Source organism: Canis aureus, chromosome 4 (assembly GCF_053574225.1).
Source record: "Canis aureus isolate CA01 chromosome 4, VMU_Caureus_v.1.0, whole genome shotgun sequence".
NCBI lineage: Eukaryota > Metazoa > Chordata > Mammalia > Carnivora > Canidae > Canis > Canis aureus.
Window position 1 is genome coordinate 51,845,181 of NC_135614.1, and position 16,367 is coordinate 51,861,547.

Below are 16,367 nucleotides of genomic sequence, written 5' to 3' on the forward strand. Positions count from 1 at the left end.
TATAAAATAAAATGAAAAGCATAAAAAAAAGAAAGTGGTCATAATTTATACTATATATGACAGGTTGCCTGCTGTAGTAGAAAGTATCATAAACCTTGGACTCAAATCTGAACTCACAGACCATAATTTCCTCACTGCATGACCTTGGGCAACTTTCTTAATGTTTGTGAACCTCAGTTTTCTCTTCTGTAAGTTGGGGTGATTGTTGTAAGGGCTTGGTAAGATATTTTCTTTAAAGAACTTTTTACTAGAAGAAGTCATAATATAGTCAGTTTAGTCATTCAGACCATGGAATCTGAAGCAAAACACACTACATTTTAATTCTGACCATACCACTTAACCTGTATTACTCTGTGCCTCAGATTCCTCATCTGTAAAATGGTCATAATATGAACACTTACCTCATAAGTTGGCATGTGGATTAAATTAATTAGTAAATATAAAACATTTACGACAGTACCTAGAATAAGATGAGGATTCAATAAATGTTAACTGTCATCAGCATTATTATTGTAGTTATTTGTTATGATGTGTGTGATGTAGTAGGTGTGGATTGTTCATTTAAGACCGTCTCTTCTGATTTTCAAAACAAATTCTGTTCCCTATAGCTATCCCTGGAGTAATTCCAAGAAAACCCAAATGTTCTTTGGATCACAGTAGGAATGACACTTTCCTTTTTCCGTGTGTGTATGTGTGTGTGTGTTGCTTAGCAAAGCAAATAGAATAATAACTAATGTGAGATTTTAATTATCATGTATGTCAGTGATGCTGCTTTGTAAATCAAAGTTAATTAATTCTGAGTACTTGCTACTTCTTGGATCCTCCTACCATCTCAGGAGCAAGCATACTATTTTCTATGTAAACAACAAGAGTGCTTCTAGAAAAGATGTTCAGAATAAGCAGGATGCCATCTACACTAAGCAATTTAGAAGGCTGGGAATTTAGACTTACCACACTAAGTTACCCTCAAAGTATGTATCCTAGAATGAGGCGGGGGGCATGATGTTTCCTCACTGTAATGTTAGAGCACAGCTTCCTCCAGCAGTTGTCTTTGGGCAAATCCTTCAAGAAATGTTCCAAATTTTTTGAATCAATGATTTTGTCTTAACAGTCCTCTGAAGCAGTCCTTTATATAATAGATTCAGTAATTTTCTTGGCTGTTATGTGAAACAGTATGTTTTATTATTTATCTAAGTACATGGTTTTCAAACTTATGTTTACTCACATTAAATCTTGCATGGAAATGTAAATCACAAAGCAGAAAATTAGAGGAGCTGAGAGATGTAGGCTGAGAAATGAAGCTAATGGCCACCCAGCCAAACTCCACACATACTCCTGTCTCCTACTTAACCTGCATTACTCTATGCCTCAGATTCCTCATCTGTAAAATGGTCATAATATGAACACCTACCTCATAATATGAACACCTACCTTCCCCTGAAGTACTTCCAACAAACTCTAAACATTCTTCAGATCACACCTTGAAAGTTCGTACTCTGAAACAACTTTCCTCAGTCAGTTTTCTAAAGAAGCTGCTTCATCATTGCATTTGTGTATTTCATGAAAAGCCCACAAGCCCTATAACCACTAGTTGTGCTTTTATCTGTTTCGATTAGGTTGCCTTTAAACTGCCTCTTTCCAAAGTAAAAAATCCTAAATTTTTCAATAAATAAAAAATCCTTCTTCCTTCCTACTGTCATTCTTCTAATCATTTTAATGATATTTTTAAAGGAAATATGCTGAAGTTTTCAAGACTCTTTAATCTGGGAAGCTACAAGCAAAAGTTTGGAATGATTAAAGCCCATGAAATTATCATGGGGCTGGAGAGGAGGAAGATGCATTTGTGCAGCAAATTCTTCACTAATGAAGATTCTTCCTTGTAGCTTGATAATAAATATCCACACCAAATGAGAATTTATTACTGAAGCAAATATAGATAAAAATGGAATTTGCTTTGCCAAAAACTGAGCAAATAAACAAAGCTGATAAAGCTATAAATGTTCACTATTCATCAATCTTGGGATGGCAACTCTATGACATGTGCTCCCTTTCCCACCTCCAATGGCCCAGGCAGAGATCACTAAATGATCAGGACTTAGGTGCACCCTCAGAGTCCTTCACAACACAACATTCCAGGCATCCACTGTCAATTCATTAATCAGCACTGGCATGTGATTTGAAGTCTTTCTATCAATACTAACCAAGTTCAACCTGCAGATTTCATATATGGGTGACAATTTGCCCACTATCACACAACTAATAAGTGTTGGATAGCCATGTCCTTTCACCAATACAACTCTGGGTCCATTTCACTGAAGATGATGGAACATTTGTTGAACCCTGTTTGAGAATGCCTGTGTTCATACTCCCCATCTCCATACATAGGGAGCTAAGAGCATCTCTTAGCCTTCTTTAGTCCTCAAGTTGTTCCACAGGGTATATTTCCCTGTAGCTTTTCAAAATTGACATCACTAATGCTACATATGGGTGCTGTCTTATAAAGGTTAAGAGCATAGGCTTCACCAGGTAAAACTGAGCTGATATTTCTGCTTTGCTACTTACTTGATGTATGATTTCCAAAACACAGTCTAACCTCCTTGAACTCAATCTCCTCATGCATAGAATAGATACCCTGTCAGAAGGATGGTAGGTGATTAAATCAAATCCTGTGTGTGAAAGTTCCCAGCACATGGCCCAGAGCTCAGTATGTAAAAGATTTACCCATATGAGTTTTCCTTTCTCCCCTTCCCTTGTTTCCTTTGCTTTTCTCCTCAAATTTGGTTCCACAAGTTATTGACTCCTTGACCTTGGGCGAGGAACTTAACTTTTGTGAGTCTTAATTTTTAAAATGAAGATCACATTAGTACTGACTACACTAAATTGAGCAACAGTAGCAAACTCAATTTACAACATGGGTATAGACTCCATACAGAGAATCTTCTAGATGACCAAAAAATTTTCTTGCACATAAATGTCTAGCCCCAGAGGATTTTTCCATGAATGTATATGTTACAGCCAGCAGAAGTAGAATGCAAAGGAGGTGGCTACTGTCAGAAGTCCCAGTTCTCCCTCAAGAGGGAGTCCTTAAACGGTGGGTAGGGATTATCATTCGATTTCAAGTTTGCAAACCTGGATTCTCATGGAGTCTGTCATGAAGTTGCTCTGTGATCCTTGGGAGGTCATTTAGCCTTTCTGTACTTCAGGGTAATCCACCATGCCAACCTTTATAGTATTGGTGACCCAAATGAAAAATGACCCAGGGATATCTAAATGCTCTACAAATTGAAGATTTTTTTTTCTTTTTCCTGAAACAAAAAATTGGTGGGGGTGGAGGAGATCTGTCTCCTAGAGTTTGAATTGGCGGTAGTTTATCTTTATTCTCTTATATATCCAAATGCCTTTTTCTGTGAAGATCTTTTTTCTAACCAAAAAATTGGAAATGTGGCTGCCCTACTTAAAGTCAAGAATGTCTATGAGCAGCCGTCTCTAACTCCTACACGTATAACCAATTAGAGGGTATACACTGATTCTGGGCCTCAAAGAATCTTCTGATCTTTATAGTAAAGACTTCATGTTCAGAGAGTCCCTGAGTTGGTACATCTAATGACCTAGTTCATCCAGGACAAAAATGTGAAACCTATCTTCTCTTTTACCTGTTCCCCACTGCAGACAGACACATATGCATGTGTGCACACCAATACACACACATACACATTCCTTTCTCCAGACCCCTTGGGTCAAACATTTCAGAATTCCTCCTGCCAAGCCTTTGTGAGACTCCAGAATCACAACCATAGGGATGGCACCAGTGACAGTGTCAGTTCTGATGAACCATTTTGACCAGCAGCAAAATTTCCAGAATAGAATGAAAGCAGTAGGTAATTGAGAACGAGTCCTTTGGGCTATTAGGTATCTAGCAGATGGTAAGATAAATCCTCATCCCTTGCTAGTTATAAAAAAAAAAAAGAGAGATATTTTTTCCCCTACAAAGAAAGTGAAAGGACTAGACCATTATCAGTTACCATGGCAACTCAGATCCACTACATGCTCAGTTCATCCTGTCACTACGGACGACTGGAGGAAAAAAAGAAAACAACACTAAGCTTCTCTCTGTTTTTTTGTCAAATATTTTGAAGTGACATTTCATGGCATGAGCCTGAAACAACTTTTTCTGAGTGGAAAGGAAGGGAGAACCTGAGAGGGACATAAAGAGGGAGTGAAGAGACTGTGGAGGCTGGGGATGTGTTTGAGAGGAACTAACTGTGGCTGATGTGGTCAGTGCCAATGAAACTGAGAAAGAAGGAAAAGAAAGCAATAAATATTTATTGAGTGTTTCCACATGCCTGGCACTATGCTTCAGAATGAATAGTCTGTTACCTCTCAGAGTTCTCTGTCTGGAAGGAAGAACTAAACAAGCATGGAATCTCTGGGTGGCGCAGCGGTTTAGCGCCTGCCTTTGGCTCAGGGTGCGATCCTGGAGACCCGGGATCGAATCCCACGTCGGGCTCCCGGTGCATGGAGGCTGCTTCTCCCTCTGCCTATGTCTCTGCCTCTGTGTGTGTGTGTGTGTGTGTGTGTGTGACTATCGTAAATAAATAAAAATTAAAAAAAAAAGAACTAAACAAGCAATTATGATATAAGGGGCAATTTGTTCCAGACCAGAAGTACAAGAGTCAGGGGGAATAGGTGACATGTGGGCTGACACAGGTGTTTGGAGTGCAAAGTGGTGGAGTGGGGGGTCTCATAGAAAATGTCTGAGGAAGTAATATGGGAAACCAGGTGAAAAGGTCCTGTGCCATTGTTGATTAAAGGAGCACCATGTGCAGAGACCCTGAGGAGAGCTAAACCTGGATCCTGAGAGATAACAGGGAGCTCATTATGGTTGGAATGGAGCTTCAGAGGGCTTAGGAGGAAGGATGAACTCAGCTGGAGAAGTTAGCAGAGGCTAAACTGCAACTCACAATAAGTCATATTTAAAGGTTTAGAATTTATCTGGAAGGCAAGGAGGAGACAATATGGTGTTTTAAGCAGGTTTGTAGCCTAATGAGAATCATGCCAGAAGCAGAGTGGAGGGTGGTAATGGTAGAGGGAATGTGGGAGACACTCAATAAAGTCAAGAATATGGATGATGGAATAAATAAGACTAGTGGCAGTGAAGAGATGTGCATGAATTCTAACATTAGAACCAACAGAACATATTGAGGATGAAAGAGGGAAGTGAAAAATGAATCTCAAGTTGCTGGGCAATGGAGTGAATGGCCGAGGCATTTGCTAAGTGGGGGTCATTGATGGAGGAGTAAAGTAGAGGCCATTTTGGTTAGTTATAAAGAAGCCAGGTTTGTAGAGTTTTAGAATGCCACTTTGTCATACTTTTCTGTGAGATTGTGTGTGGGTGTGCTCAGTTTAAAACAGGCCTTGTGACCCCTATGAGAAGATTACATGTTTAGCATAAAACACAACAAGAAGGACTCTAGAATGAGCCTTGTGTAGGCTGCCTTTAGATGCAGAAGAGCAACAACAGCAGAAAAATTCGGAGTATCTTCTTACTCTGTCTTTACTTACAACTTGCATTTCTTCTGCATCTTTCATTACTGCTATCTGCATAATGAACGATTGGAGGTCATCCTTAGCCTTGGAGGAAAAAGGAAATTTAATTTCTCTGTTGCTATTTGCAACAATATCCAGGAACTTAGCTTTTGTGGGGCTCAGCAGCCTGGGACGGGGTTGGAGAAATTTATAGCAAGAATGCCAAAGGTGGGACATGCTGGAGTCCAGTGAGAATAGGATGTGGCCTACCTATATGAGTTGTATCTGGTGGTGGTTGGCTAACTGACTGGCTATACAGTTCCATCTGTGACCCTCACAGGTGCTCATTTATGCTCTGTTCTCTCTTTCAGCAATCCAGTGCTGAACTCATCATCTTCTTCTAGTGGTCCACAGGCTTGCCCCAAAGGCTGGACTGGTCCATACATATATAATACAAGATCTTGGCTTCTGTCATTTTAACTGCCAGTAACGTGCATGAAATCAGAGGATTTGAGATCTAGCACTACAACTAGTTGACATGTTTATCTTGAGAAAGATTTTAATCCTCAGAGAATCTGCTTCTCTGAGTTAAGGGAATAATAGTGACAATAGTGAACCTTACCCCTCCTCCTCAGGTGATGGTGAGGAATCCCATAAGATCAGGCTTGGAAAGTAAGTGTATGGAAATTGAAACAGGAATGGAGGCTTGCTTTCATAACATGGAGAGGACAGCTGAATTACAGAAAGAGAAGGAGAAAAATCTCCTGACTCCTCCTTTCTGCTGGCTTGCATGTCTAGACCTCTCTTGGAGGCCTTCCCTCAGGGGTAACCTTGAATTTTCCTATAAGGGGTACTGAGGTCTGAGAAGATAGAATTCTATGTGTCATGGAGCTACCACTCCCAGGCATTTTTTTTCTCCAACATGGATAAGACTATGAATAAATAAACTCTCCTCTATACCTGTACCATTTGTCAACACTTTAAGGTAGCCTTTAACACACACCCCAAATAGGGTTACTCAGTTTATACTTCCTCTAGTGAGGGAGCAAGAAGGCATTCCTAGACTAATAGGGCATGTATTTGAATTCAGACTACATCGACTCTGCTCTGACATTTACTGTGGTGTGTGATCTTGGATGAGTCATATAACTTCTGTGTCTATTTCCTCATCTGTAAAACACAGATAATCTTTCTTAAGCATTCGTAAAAGGATTAGAGATTCTTTATGTCAGAGGCCAAGTACAAGATCCAACGTGGAACAGGCATTCAATAGACAATAGCTACATTATTTCTTGTTTATTTGTTTATTTACTATTAGAGAAAGAGAGAAAGAGGGAGAGGCAGAGGGAGATAGAGAATCTCATGCAGCCTCCACACCTGATGCAGAGCCCAACGTGGGGTTCAATCTCACAATCCTGAAATCATGACCTGAGCCAAAATCAAGAGTAGGATGCTTAACTCACTGAGCTACCCAGGCACCCCTACATTGCTTCATTCTTAATAAATCATACTAACAAATAAGGCGATATGCTTCATCAAACCCTTAGCCCACCCTCTCTCAAACGTTCTATCAGTTATGATGGCTGTGTAATGATTTCTGCCATACTGAAGGAAGCATCCGAATTCAGTGGTTATGAAACTAGTTGACATCAAAGAAGATGGAGAAATATATTGTCTCTGACTCTAGTCCTGTAATTGCTCAGAAATCTCAGCCAACATCACTCTAGTTGGCATTTAGAAGTCATAGCTGCATCTCAAGAGCCAGGTCGTCTTAGAGGAGGTGGATGTCTGCAGGCCCAGAGGGTAGGAGGTAGGAGTGCTAGGGAAAGAGATCTGGGTGGGTGTGTGATCCCTGGGGCTCCTTTGTAGCCCTATGGCTATGTAAAGGGTGGATGAAGGGTATTTGGCTTTAATTGAGAAATGCTATCAATTGTCCTAGGCTCATTTAAAAATCCATTAGTATCAGGAAGCAGACAGATTAAGCAATGAGGAAGAGAAAAGCAAAAAGGCTGTCAGAGCCCTGCTTTGTAGGGAGCGAACGGCCTGTCTAAGCTTTGCCAGAGTGTGCCGCTCGGAATGTTAAGAAGCTACTAGAGTCAATTTTGAGATGCTGGGGAGAGAAAGGAGGCGTCTAGGCCAATTCACACAAAGTCCTGGTTAGGCTTGTTGTTCTTGCAGCTTCCAAAGGTGGTGCTGCAATGATCTGCACTGCACATTTCAGGCTTTTGCAGCTGTTTCTGGCTGCCTGGCAACTATGCTACTTAGTTCTAAGCCATATCAACACCTACAGATATAGCTAATCCCCTCTGTCACTTCCCTATTTGCCAAACCTGACCTGGTTCCAGCAACCTTTTCATCCTGGGAGACACTATCAGGCTCAGAGTCCATAGCAGACCTGAGGAGGACAGGGCAAAAGATAACAGACGCATCACAGGAGGGATGAGAAGAAACAGGACATGGAAAAGAAAGGAAGACAAAGATAAAAGCAAGCTAGGAGAACAAGAAATGAAAGGGATATATATATTTATTTCCTAGGATAGCCAATGATAAAGTACCACAAACTGAGAGGCTTAAGACAAGAGAAATTTTGTCTCGTATAATTTTGAAGACTAAAGGTCTAAAATCAAGGTGTCTGTAGGGCCATGCTCCTTCTGAAGCCTCTATGGGCAGGATCCTTCATTGCCTCTTGGCTTCTGGTAGCTTAATTCCAATCTCTGCCTCTAACTTCACATGGCTGTCTTTCCTCTGAGTCTGTATCTCTCTCTCTCTTCATGTTTTCTGATGGAAGTAGGTCCACCTCAATTCACTATGACCTCACTTTAACTTGATGACATCAGCAAAGACCCTATTTCCAAATAAGATCACATCCACAGATCCTGGGGCCAGAACTTCAACATATCTTTCAGGGGAACACATTTCAACTCATCACAAGTTGTTCAGAGAGCTGGGTCTGGTTGAGTTAGCCCAGTACTGTAGAAGGCATGGGGTTAGGGTGGGAATGAAGCTAGAAAAGGACTAGTCAGGAACTCAGGGTCACAAATTCACATGCCCACAAGGGCCAGGTAGGTGATATAATAGGCTGCAGAATAGGAAAATGGTTGTTGTCCCTTGGTCCACTGTCCTTGGGATGGCAGCAAACAGGAGTGCTTGCCCCATAAGGGGGCATACTGGCCTTGTCATACTTGCCATACTTGCCTTGCGAAACTGAGGCTCAAGGTGGCCAGATGTGAGGAGGAGCTGAGAACACTGATTTATACGTGAAATGTCACACCTTTTTTTTTTTTAACTTTGGCAACTTTTTTTCTTCTTTTTTTAAATAATGTGATGCAGGCCACACTAAGCCCATCTGCAAAGCAGGAAGTCATGAGCAGCCACTTTGCCACCACTGATAAATAACCTCAGGTTCAAGTCCCAGGCTTGCCACTACTGTAACCTTGAGTAGTTTACCCTCCATCTCTGGGCCACAATTTCCTAGTATGATGAGATGGTCTTGATCATCCCACCAAGGATGATGGTGAATACTCAGGATGCCAGGCCCATGCTAGAGGTACCTACAGATTAGTTTGAGAAACAAAACTTACACATCTGAGAACTAGAGTGATCTCATGCAGTTGTTCTGAGGATTATATAAGTGGATCAACTGAAAACCACTAGAAAGTGCCTGCTCCAGCCTAATGCTGAATAATCCTCCTTGTGCTTACCTCCTTTCAGGGCTCCTTTCTCAGTTAAGACTTAGCAGCTGTTTCAGTACAGTGGCTAAAAGAATGTATCCCAAATGCAGAGATGTGAGGGAAATATAACCAAGTGGGTAAGAAAGGCAGACACAGATTGGAGACAGAAAAGCTTCGAATCTTGGCTTTAATGCTGCCAGTGACAACAGCTCGTTGTGCATACTCTATATACGAAACACTGTACTAAGAACTGTGGTGGATTATTTGCAATTAGTCCTCATGCCAAGTCTGTGAGGTAGATATTATAATGACTTCTATTTCATTGACAAGGAAACAGAAGCTGGAACTCAACAGTTTTAGATGAAATGTGGTCCTTTTAAATTCTGGCAGCTAAACCAAATTTTTTTCAAAACATTGTATATTCTAAACAAGCCCATCTGCAAATTGGAACCGGCCCAAGGACAGCCACTTTCTAATCATTGATCAAGAGTCAGTGCTAGCTTTGAGCCCATTCTAGTGTTAGCTTTGCCATTTTCTGTGTGACCTTGGGTGAGTTACATACGGTCTCTGGACCATGGTTAAGATGTTCGGTAACTTGCCAAGGTCACAAAGCTCGTAAATGGCAAAGCCCAGGATTTAAACCCAGGCAGTGAAGTCACTATATTTAATCATTACACTACAGTCTTCAATAAGTGTTTCTGACACTGCTAACACCCTCCACCAACCAAGCTACTCAGATCTAGGTAGGACACAGGATAATGACCCACTTGCGCTGACTGAGATCTTTAGCAAACTCCAATGAAAGCCAGTAAAAAATGAAAGAGAATGCCTAAAAGATGGCATAGACTTCTTTAAATGTGAAGGGCAAAGAAGAGATAAGAAGGCCCCGCCTCAGCGCTGCATCATTTGGCCTAGGATTGCATCACTGAGCTTTTTTCTCAGTCATGTGATTATTTTAATTCATGCTTCAAAATAAGAGAACTCTGGCTTTAATATTGATGTCATTTAGTCCTAAAAGCTCTTGATGTGAAAATGAAGCTGTCCAGTGGTTTTTCAAATTTATTTTTAGCAGAAAATCCTTTTTTTTAAAAAAATGAAACCTTACATAGAATGCCAGCATATAAAATAGAGTCAGCTGGTGTCCATTATGTGCTGCTAAGGCATAATAATAATGATGATGGTAATAATAGCAGCTAGTCCTTGCTGAGAACTTGCTGCATGCCAGGCACTATTTATTCTGAGACCTGACCCATAGTAACTCATCTAAGCCTTACGGCAACCCTATAAGGAAACTGAGGCACAGAAATATTAAGTAATTTCCTCAAGGTCACAGAGCTCAGTGTGGGAGCCAGGCAGGCCACCTGGAGGGCCCATGACTTTTCCCATCCTGCTGCTCTGCCATTCACTCCGGTTCACTACAGCTGCTTGCAAATGAGAGCCAGCACTCTGAACCATGCCTTTGCAGCTTGTGACTTGGGGTCATAGTGAAACCATTGTTCGATTTTATTATCCACAGGGCTTAAAACGTGTGAAATGTCTCCCCTGACTTACAGTTAGTTACACAGGTCTGTCATTGTATCTAGTCTTAGCTAGTCAGCTAAGGTGCTGACTTTGGGTCTTTCAAAGAGATATTCATGTTTGCCTCAAAGCATAAATTTTTAAAGCAGAATAACCCAAATGTTAGTATCCAAATTTGGTGAAAATCTGTCCATCCTTGAGAGCAGTTAGGAACAAACAGGCCCCAAATCCACTGTACTGACATAGATGAAAGAGGAACTGCACTGATCCAAGGGACTCATGGGCCCAGCAATAGCCCAGAAGGCATCTTCAGGGAGTCTTAGGCTCTGGGAACCAAGCAGAAAAGCCATGGGTCTAGCCAAGAAGAATGTGCTCTCTGCTATGGGGAGAAACAACAGATTTGGAAGTAGAGTCAGTTTGTAGGAATATAGAGTGAGGAAACACAGCAATGCTAGGATCTGACCCTCCAGCCAGCAACTTTTGAAGTACCTTCTGAGACACTGGTCATGGCTTGCTTGAGATGTTGCAGAGGCACTGGGGATGTCTGCTTTGGCTGGAACCAAGCATATGGTATATAATTTGCATGAACAGGCTGAGGCTGATGATAGGAACAATAAATAATAAGGTAAACTTCTCTTGAGCTTGATTTTCTTTACACTTTACTGATAAAATAGAACATTTAAATAAAACATGGAGCTTAAACATTAAGCTTCTAGAGAACTGAACCAGAACAGATTTCTCAATTTTGACATTATTGACATTTTGGGCTGGATGACTCTTTATTGAGTGAGCTCTCCTGGGCATTTTAGGATCATTAGAAATATTTCTGGCCTCTACTAACCATAGGCCATTAGCATGACCCTCCCCTCCCCTAATTTTTGACCATCAAAAATATCTCCAGATATTATCAAATGTCCCCTGGAGAGCAAAATAATACCAGTAGGACACTGAATTAAATGATTTCAGAAGTACCATTTGGCTACAGTCCTATGATCTCTGTGATATTTTAGATATTTTTATATAAAAAGTCAAACTCAGTAGATTTTTCCTACTGTTAAACTTGTCCTTTATCTGGATGCCCTGGTGGATATGTTGAGTCCAAGAGCACAGTGGTTTGCCATCACTCCAGTTGCTCCTGGCTACTTGACCTTAAGTCAGTTACTAAAATAACTTAGCTTTAATAATCCTTCACAGGTTCACCTCTCTCGCCACCTCCTGTTGCTTCCAACTGCACTGATCAGCCTTCCTCTTCCCGCAAATGTGAAACTGGAAGGAACATGAAAATAAATGTCAAGTGTCTTGGCTAAAGCTGACTCACCCAGACAGTCTTTCTCCTATCAAGGGGCACCATCTATTTTTTACTTTACACTTTTTTTTTTTTTTTACTTTATACTTTTAAATTGTCTTTTCCCAATCAACTTTCTTCAGTAATTACCACTTAGTTAAGGGCAGTCACACACTGTTTGTGAGCATAGGTGTTAAGAGTTTGAGCTCCATAGTCAGACCACAGCCTAGGTTTGAGTGCTGGCTTATCCATTCACTAGTTTCAGACTTGTGGGTAAATCCCGGAAACTCTTAGCTTCAGTTTCATTGTCTACAAAATGGGGATAGTAATAGTGCCAGCCCTCCAGGGTTGTTAGGAGGGTTTAACAAAATGCTGTATGTAAACTGCTTAGCAAAGAGCTATGCATATAGTAAGCACCGATATACACTATCACCCCTAGTATCATCACCATTACAATTATTTTTAATTATCACTTCATTCCCTTTCCTCCTATTTCAGCTAGAAGTACCTGGCGATAATGACGTCAGGCAGCCAAGGGATTGCTATAGGAACTTGTGTAGAAATAAACATTTTGAAACGCAGATGAAAACTTATCTCATCATCCCTTTTCACCGCTTACATCACCAGCCAAGATGTCCATAGGATGTCTACAATGAACTCAGCCAGAACAAGAAACCAGGAAATCCCAAAAGACTCTTTTCCCAAGCCCTCCAAATTGTTCTTCTTTTCTTTCATAGGTGCCTACATAGGGCCTCCCCAACTCCCTCCACCTTGCCTTTTCCAAAAGTAGCTACTGCCATCATTTGAAGCAGCTACACTTTACTTCAAAATGACAGGAAAGAAAAGATCTTGTTTCCTTGGTTTTATTTATTTGTTTGGCGAGTGAAAAACAAAAACTTGAAGGGAAGAGGTGACTCTCAGGTACAGCCAAAGTAGCTCTTGCCCCTTTCTCAGCACCTAGCATTAATTCCCTGCTGCCTGTGTGTCCAGCATGAGGGAAACAACCCTTTAGGATTTAGGAGTTCAAAAGTCTTACAGACCTCTTTTTATTTATTTATTTTTTTAAGATTTTATTTATTTGAGAGAGAGGGAGAGCATGAATGGGAGAAGGAGCGGAGGGGGAGAGAGAGAAGCAGGCTCCCCGCTGAGCAGAAAGCCTGATGCAGGGCTTGATCCCAAGACCCCAAGATCATAACCTGAGCCTGAGCCAAAGGCAGATGCTTAACCGACTGAGCCACTCAGGTGCCCCCTCTTTTTGCTTTTTAATCAGTAAAGATTTAAGTGTTTACCATGGAATCCTATTTCTTCTGTGTATGTGATCATCCAGGAGGGGCCTGGATGGTGGCTTTCTTTGTATGTAATGAGTATGTAGTGTAGCATCATGCTTACGCCTCCATTTGGAAATGCCCAGGCTGGATTTGGATCCCAGCTCTGCTATTTACTAGCTATGAGAAAAGAATTGTCTTTCCACACATTTCAAGACACTTTCCTATGCAGCAATGCAGATGGTCCCTGTGCTAACCAGCCGCTGGGAGACCAAGAGTAGGTAGCATTAACTCCATTAAACCAAGAGTGAGAGAATTTGTTAGCTGCTCAAGATGACATATCAGTTTTTCATGGATCAGAGAATAACTCTGGTGAGTTATTTGACCTGTTTGAGCTTCATTTTTCATATCTGTATTTTTTTCTGCACAGGGTTCTAATGACTCAGTTTGTAAACAATGCTTATGATACACTAAGCTCAAAGCCTGGCATCTAATAAATGCTCAATAAATCGTACTGAAAAGAATGGTTATTTAGGTGAAGACAATGATGGTCTATGAAGAACAGTGTATGAAATAAACCCCACACCAGCAGTTAGGATCCTAGACCCGTCCCTAATGGGAAAGTTATCTTGAGTGACTGTCTCAACCTCTGCAGCCCAGTTTCCTATTAGTCTAAAGTGAGGTTAATATTATCTGCCTCCAGTTGCTTAGAAAGAGAACAAAAGGTTCAATTGAGCTATAAGGAAGTATCTTTGAAAACCGTATGGTAAAAAACAGATTTAACTAATAATAATGTTCTCCTTTGCAGGCTACTTTTGTTGTTATTGCGTTTGATCCCTGCAATGGCAATCAATAGGCTTGGTTGCCCCTCATCCCTTCTAGCACATTCCTAGACATGGAGAACTTCCTAGAAACCCTTACTAAAGGTACCTCAAGGCAGAATCAGATTGGTACCCAAGTCTCTGACCTCAAGCCAATGTTTCTTTCTCACTCACAGAATGTGAGGGGTCCTACAGAAACTGTTCCCATCCTCCCTCTGGATATCACAGGAAGGCTAGATATATTGACAAATGGCATTAAATGAAAAGAGAGGCATCAAGTGATTTGGTGTAGCTATTCCATTTGCTAAATTTACAGAAGCATTTCTTCAGAGCTCTTTGTCTTTCCTTCCTTTTCCAGCTCTTCAGGGTATAAGAGTGTTCAGCTGCTGATAGCTGGTGACGTGCTTACTCGGGAACAGTTCATAAAGCATGACTGCTTCCAGGAGAGCTGTTTGTACAAGCCTGAGAGAGGGCTCAGTCCACAAATGGAGGCAGCAGAGACTGCCTGCAGAAAAAAATACGCAACTTCTTAAAGATCATTGCTATATTTCCAGTAGCTCCCTGATAGAGGCTGAGGCAAGGGAAGGAAGGATTGGGGAAGACATTTCTATTCCATGACCTTATAAAGTCCCATTGCAATACGAGCTGAGTGGGTTAGCAAGCTGTCAAGGGCTGGTGATCTCCTAAACAGATCAGCAGCATGTTGGGATTGGAGGTCAGGCAAAGGTCTAAAGTAGTTCACCATTGCTACTCCTTGTCACAGGACTCAACTGGAAAAATGTCACTAGTGAAGGCACTCTTCATACTCCAGGGCCTCCTGCACTTTTCAATAGCTGAAGTTAAGTAACTCAAGGACAGGTGATACCAAGGTACCATTGCCTGATTTGGCACTTGTCTTGGTTGAGACCACAGGTCCTTGCTGGGCTGATAAGAGAAGAGAAGAAAAATCAGTCAGGCATACTGGGATTATTTAGTATTGAAAAGAGAAGACCAGAGACAAATGCAACAGCCCTTCAGATATTTGAAGACAACTCTTAGGGAAAAGATGACAATGTTTTCAGCATGACTCCATTGAGCAGAGCAAGCACCAAAAACAGAGGTCACAGCAAGACAACCCTGCATCTGGTGGGTTGACAGATCAGTGGTCCAAAACAGAATGGAATGCTTTGTGAGGTAACAAGTTCCCCACTTGAAGCATCCAAGCACGGAGTAGTTTACAAACTGTGCTAGGTAGCCTTAGGGTTCTCTTGAAATTCAATAAAGTCACAGCATATGTAGGAATTAGCTTTGACAGTCCTGAAACAAAAATCACATTTGATTGAAATTACTTTTCAAAATCCTTTGAATTGTCCATAAAATACTATATCTATATATCCGAGTGGTTTTATTTTTCACAAGCCTGGACAATTAAGGCTGGATTGCCTCTGGGGACCATGTGATTGAAAATGGGTATCTTTACACACTGGAATCACTTTTAGTGGGGTTAGATGATTGAGGTTTGGAGGAATCACAGCTATTCATGTCTCTCACCAGAGCATGAGCTCTATGAGTGGATGGAGTAGCAGGAGGAACCACCTACATTATTTTAATTGATGTACATTTATTTGTGTGTGAGTGTGTGACACGTAAGATTGAGGGTGCCAGTCAAAAATTATATATGCCACTGGTTTATGAATTTCACAAAATGAGGACAGAGGTGAAATCTGGGTGAAAATTATAGCATCTTTGCAATATTTTTAAAGGCTTCTTATCTCTGTCTTACATGCTAGGGTCTTTCTGCCCCCCCAGCTTTATTGGGGTTTAATTTTAATATAATAAAATGTACCCACTTTAAGTGTACAGTCTTTCAAAAAAGTGTACAGTCTAAGTTTTAATAATTGTATATAGTTTTATAGCTGTCATCACAATCAAGATGCGTAACATTTTATCACCACTAAAACTTCCCTTGTACCCAAGGCCTCTTTGCAGCCAATCCTTTCCCCATCCTCTTGGCCACCAGAAACCATTGATCTTTCATCACTATAAATTTCCCCTTTGGGACACCTGGGTGGCTCTGTGGTTGAGCATCTGCCTTCAGCTCAAGGAGTGATCGTGGGATTCTGGGATAAAGTCCCGCATCAGGCTCTCCCTAAGGAGCCTGCTTCTCCCTCTGACTATGTCCCTGCCTCTCTCTCTCTGTCTTTCATGAATAAATAAGTAAAATCTTAAAAAAAAAAAAAAAAAAGATTTCCCCTTTTTAGAATTGCATATAAATGGAATCATACAGTATATAACAGTGTTT

General features: G+C 41.0%; 1 protein-coding gene and 1 long non-coding RNA gene across 11 annotated transcripts in view; one reads left to right on the forward strand and one right to left on the reverse strand.

Moving 5' to 3' along the window:
- ATP10B (ATPase phospholipid transporting 10B (putative)) overlaps positions 1-16,367 on the forward strand; it is a 304,309-nt gene that overhangs the window by 148,460 nt on the left and 139,482 nt on the right. The window lies entirely within an intron of this gene.
- Positions 947-15,224, reverse strand: LOC144312710 (uncharacterized). Its single transcript, XR_013378284.1, has 4 exons — positions 14,706-15,224; positions 11,916-11,981; positions 11,205-11,268; positions 947-1,062 (listed from the first exon to the last, which is right to left on the reverse strand). It is a non-coding gene; the product is annotated as an uncharacterized LOC144312710 (long non-coding RNA).